The sequence below is a fragment of the Thermobia domestica genome, chromosome 2 (assembly GCF_964235325.1).
Source record: "Thermobia domestica chromosome 2, izTheDome1.hap1.1, whole genome shotgun sequence".
Classification (NCBI taxonomy): domain Eukaryota; kingdom Metazoa; phylum Arthropoda; class Insecta; order Zygentoma; family Lepismatidae; genus Thermobia; species Thermobia domestica.
The window spans coordinates 221,246,880-221,252,959 of NC_137455.1; positions in this window are offsets into that span (position 1 = coordinate 221,246,880).

Sequence of the window (6,080 nt, forward strand, 5' to 3'; positions counted from 1 at the left end):
CAGTATGATCTACCGACCCTCTCTGCTCACTGCGTTGTAGACAGTATCTTCTGAGGACTGGTAAATTTGTCTCCGTTTTACTTTCAAGACCTTCATTTCCCTTTCTTTTCCACTTGTTTCTGTCTACTTACCTGAGGTGAGTATATCTAACCAAGTGAAAAAAGAACTTCAGGCACTTTTAGATATTGATATTTGTAATTGTAATAATAGCAATAGGACTTACACTACTACTTAACTTTCGAGACCTGTGAGTTTTTAGAGCTAACTACTGGAAAAAATACATTTTTGAATCACTGTAATATATAAATTATTATATTAAAAAATTGAATGTAACTATGTGTGCCTGATCATCACGGTCAAATTGCAAAGTGAAATGAAATTACTTTTGGTATATAGTTAGGCCTTAATCCAAATTGGGATGTTATATTGCTTTTATTATAATGCATAATATCCTAAGGAGGTAGTGAGGATCCGAATTTTTGCTAAAAAAAAAAAAAAAATGAGTATCTCGCAAGCCGTTAAACTTTCGGAGATGAAATTCAGTGTATTAACTCTTTATTGAAAATAAACAGAGTGTGTCCTACCATTTTTTAAAATTCTCCTTTATGTGTGTGTGGGGGAGGGGGCACTTTCTATATATGGAAAATTGGTAGTGAGTTGGTTTGTAAAAATGATCGAAAACGATCGATGTTATTTAAGAAAAAAAAAATTAGAAACAAAAAATTCAGTGCTTGGTTTCATATATCCATTGCTTTCTGCTATAATAATTGCTGAAGCTTATGTTTATTTGGATCGCTTACAGCACAGGGCAATCAACCCATAAAGTTAAAAAAAATAGGCATAAAATTTGTACTGTAAGCTTAATTACATGGAAATTTGAAGTTCGGATTGTACGCATAATTGTATGGAAAATTTTACACTTTTTCTCCTTTTCTACTTACTTTGATTTGGAACTCTGAAATTTCATCCTTTTTTCCACTGAAAAGTATTGATAATTCAACAAGGAAATAATTATACTATGATAATTTAATTGAAATTCATCGTAATTTGGCACATGGCAAACAGCAGTGTGGTAATTGAAGTTGAAGAAGGAGGGAAATTCCCATTCAACTTTGAATACTTTCCAGGAACCTGGTTCCTTTTCGCTTTCTAGACGGGGGAGGGAACTTGGTAATGGTATCAAACCTTCATGTGTAATAGAGACCTGCACGGGCCTGGCTTGGGCGGGCCGACTCTGTTATTTCTTTGGGCCGGGCCGGGCTTGGGCGGGCCGACACTGATTTCTCTTCAGGTCGGGCCGAGCTGGGGCCGATTAATTGCAATTCTTTAATAATTATTGACTTTCGTTAAACAGTAATTGGAATAAAGCCAAACGTTGAAGTATGCCCGTGAATAATATTACAAAGACTGCAATAGCTATTTAGAGTTTGTGTTGCTTAGTGGCTCCAATTTTACTATAGAGGATTGCAGGCATTGTGCGATAAATTGAGCTCTGACCTTGATCTTCACTGAACCCAAAATATGACAAGAAGGGGTGGGAAAGTTTTGCTTGTCGCTAAACAATATTGCCATCGTCACTTTATGATAAAATCAATTAAGTTAGATTTTTGTTACAGGAAATGGAGTTTTTGTCCTCTCGATGACAGGCAAAGTTCTAGGTGGCAATGGTACCATTCGGGAGGCAAGCGTCAGGTTGTCAACCAGAGTTTAGAAAATGTTTCTGAGGGTTAGGTCAAGTTTAATACTAAATTTTGAGAAAGATTGGGGTTCGAGCTAAATTTTTTAAAAATTTATCGGGCCGGGGTCGGGCCAAAAACTTTTAAAATTTATCGGGCCCGGGCTGGGCCGGGCCTAGCTACATTCGGGCTGGATTGGGCTCGGGCCGTAAAATTCGGCCCGTGCAGGTCTCTAATGTGTAATTACGAAAAATTAAATTTATAAACAAATAAGAAATCATCAGTTTATCAGGCTTTAATTGATAATTTATTCACAAGATTCCCTATCAAAGGCGTGGTAGATGAAGTTTCTGTTCTACATGGGTCGACATTGCCAACTGACATGGTCGATATGGAAAAGATGTTGTATGGTGATAGAGAGATGATACTTCTTGCTGACTATTTCAAACCTGACCAAGAAAAATCGTTATCAAACTTAAGTCTAACAAGTAGATTGTCGATGAAAAGTTGCAGAAATCGGGTAGAAATATTATCAATTTCCACGACAGAGTGCGAATGGGGATTTCCCCTTATGAATTTACAGATGACTAATATTAGAAATACACTAAGTGCTCAAGCATTGTCTAACTTGTTGCTCATCAATGTTAATGGCCCACCGCTAGACAAGCTCAAAGTAGACGAGCTACTTATTTCTTGGCTGAAGGATGGACATCATTCCACTGCGGATGATTTACCGCCAAAAAGTTACCAACAGGAAATAAATCCGATTTCAGATTTGTTTTAAGGTGGAAAATTACGAGTTACGGAAAATGTATACTTGTATTACTAATGGCTTATTTGTGTTATTCAACTTTGTACCTAATTTTTAGCAAGTCTCTTTGTTTTAGGTAAACTACTTTGAATAAATATTCATAATAATTGCAATTATGCATATTTATAACTTAAATTTAACGTGATGTTTTAGTGATTACACAAATTGCAATTATGAGCATACTTTATGGAGATGCTCTCACAGAAGGTACCCGAGCACCTTTATATCCTATGAACAACTGATTTTTCAAGTCTTTTGTGAGAAAAATACTGTGAACTGAGAAACCATAACCTTTTCCATATTGTACAGGGGTATTTTCCTGCGAATAGAAGTTTCTTGTGGAATGCGTTCAGAAATTAACACTTGAAAGAATACTCTCTTAGTACAAGTATATTTTAGGCACACGCTAATTTCCCCCCACCTCGAAGTGCTTCAATTTCCTCACTGACAAACACTTTACCATTTTATATCGTAGAGGTCAGATCCACTGTTATTGTAACAGAGTGGTGCTTGAGCGATTGACTAGAAATTCAAACTCCGATTAGTGACAATTTCACAGTCTTGTTTTATTACAAGTGTAAACTCTTTAGTCAGTTCAGAAGAGGTCGTGGATCGTGTTCAGAGTTGATGACGATGGATTTTGGTGAGTCAGAGCAGGTCAAAGTGGATGAGAGTGGTTCATGGTGGGTGGTGGGTCAGAGTGGGTCACGGTGGGTCGTTGGTCAGAGTGGGTCATGGTCGGTAGTGGGTCAGTGGGTCGTGGGTCACGGTGGGTGGTGGGTCAGTGGGTCGTGGGTCACGGTGGGTGGTGGGTCAGTGGGTCGTGGGTCAAGTTTTCATTGACCCAGGCCAACTCTAAGCCCTAGAAATAGCAAACGGTGAGACAGATGCCAAAACAGGAAAACACCTATTTGATCATTTTACAACGTACAACGTACCAAATCAAAGAGTATTGTCCCAAGCCACCTCGAGGGTCTCAGGCAGGGTCCAACTTAAAAATTGTAAATCGTAAGAGGGTCAAGTAGCATATTCTTTACGACAAGACGAAAGAAGACTGTCTAAAATTACCATATGCAAAATGGCGGCCGGACAAAATGTCTGTAAAAACGTCATTGTAAAGTCTATGACCACCCCCAAAAAATCTGAAACGGTGAGACAGATGTCAAAATAGGAAAACACGTGTGTCATTATTTCAAAAGTACAATGATTGAAAGTAAAAATATTTGTTCGAGGGTCCTGCGCAGGGTCCTAGACGGGATCCTACTCAAAAGTTTCAAGTGGCAAAGGGGGTCAAGTAAAAGCTGTTGGGAAATGAAAACAGATGGAACAAGCTTGGACTCCGCGATAACACTGTAAACATCCTGCCTTTTAGTTCTTTCTGTAATCGGGTTTTAGTTTGTTTTTACTTTAATTCTTGTACTTAACGGAAAGAAAGAAATATGCCCTTACTGTGACATTCTGTTCTTCTCGCCCAGTAACGTCTAAATAAATAAATACATGTAATAAAATAAATGCAATTTGAGAAAACTAGAAGAAGATAGAGAGAGTAGAAGAGAGAAGAAATAACATTTGACATCTTTGAGTATAGAACTGGCTAGTTAACATATAATGTAAAATAATGGTACTTATGCTCGTTGTTTGGATTATCAAGTATAAAATGAATCAAACAAAAAATTTTGGTGCACCAGAAACAGCGAATACGTGCAAGTGTCTCACAAGGACAACAAGTGCCGATTGCAAAATGGAAAGCGAATGCGCTCGGAGAATCGAAATGCGGATGTACATTTTGACCGGCCGCCATTTTGCACAGTGTAAGTTTAGAGAGTCGAGACTTGTTCCGTATTCTTTCATTTCACAACAGATTTTCAACGATACGCTACTTGACCTTCTTGCTATTTGAAAATTTTGAGTAGGACCCTGTCTGGGACCCTGCGGAGGAGATAAATATTTTTACTTTCAGTCATTGTACTTTTGAAATGATGACACACGTGTTTTCCTGTTTTGTTATTTGTCTCACCGTTTGAGTTTTTCTGGGGGTGGTAAATATAGACTTTACAATGACATTTTTGCAGACATTTTGACCGGCCGCCATTTTGCACAGGGTCTTTTTAGAGAGTCGATACTTGTTTAGTCTTCTTTCACTTCCCAGCAGCTTTCCAACAATATAGTATCTGACCCTCTTACCATTTGCAATTTTTTAGTTGAACTCCGCCTGGGACCCTGGGGGTGACCCAGGGACAACACTTTTTGATTTGGTAGGTTGTACTTTTAAAATTATCAAATACGTGTTTTCCTGTTTCGGCGTCTGTCTCACCGTTTGCGATTTCTAAGGGTGACAACGGACTTTCTGGACACCCTGTATATTCATATAACTCGCACAGTAAATGCACTCGGAAAATTTTTATTACAGTTTCGTAATAGACATCATTAGTGTTTTTGATTGGTGTATAAACCATCTTCTACCTCGATATATAATCTCCCTCTCTTCCCTTGTTAGAGGAGTGTTCTTCGGTGGAAGAAAAGACCAGACCCTAACGCAAGAGAAAAAAGGAAAACATTAGCTTTGACGGCAAATCGAGGTAGAACACTTACCGATAGTGGATAGGTTCAACATATTTGGGCCACGTCGTGCCGAAGTCTAGTAGTGGAGAGGACATCGTAGCGTACGTGTACAGATTTCTGGATGAAAACGGAACTGATCTGTAAACGTTGGTAGCAGCTGGCTGTGACTGTACACCAATCAACACGGGAAGATTTAACGGGGCTCTATCTTGTTCAAGAAAAATGGGTCGTTTTCCTTTTTTCACGCAAATGAACTACCGCTTCGTCAGTGAATAAGTCATCTAGACGGAGGAACATCGGGTCCAGAAATACTTTCGGAACTCAGCGGAAGAAAGCTCAACAAGTGCGAGGAAGCACCCTTGGTAAAATACCAAGCACTAGATCTTGACTGGTTGAATGAATTCGCAAAGTTGAAGACTTCAGAGCAGACCAACAATATTAAGTAGCAATGTGCAGAAAAATTCACTCAGAATACTGTTCTTGAAACTTGAGGAACAAGAAACCCGGTCCAGTGGTTCAGTCATGTTGGTTCACCACGGCATGTCGGATTCTTCGTTTGTACAGTAGCACACTAAGACCTAGAGAGACATCGGTGTATCTTATAGAATACATCATCAAGGTGTGTGCCGGGTCTGGTTTGCCATCAAGCAAAAGCCATCGTACTGTGAACGACCGCGTCATTTGGGGAATTTCGGACGAGTAGACCCATTTCTACCCAAGGAACCTAAGTAGATAGTATTCCCTGTATTGTAGACGAATGTTTTTTTTTTTTCGCGCACCAGGAAAACTTGCTTCTTGAGATGATCACAGATGGTAGTCTGAAAATCCGTACGCTTGGCTTGACATCTATTAAGAAGGCCCGTCACATTAAAAAGAAAAAATAATTCTAAAATTCACGGTTAATAAAATAAAGTTTCACGCGGACGATTACTACGATATAGTGCATTGGATGAACTTGTCCCCAGCAGAACCTCCACTCGCAAAGATGCTCTCCGACGACGTAATTGAAGAAAATATCAGTCAGCAGCAAT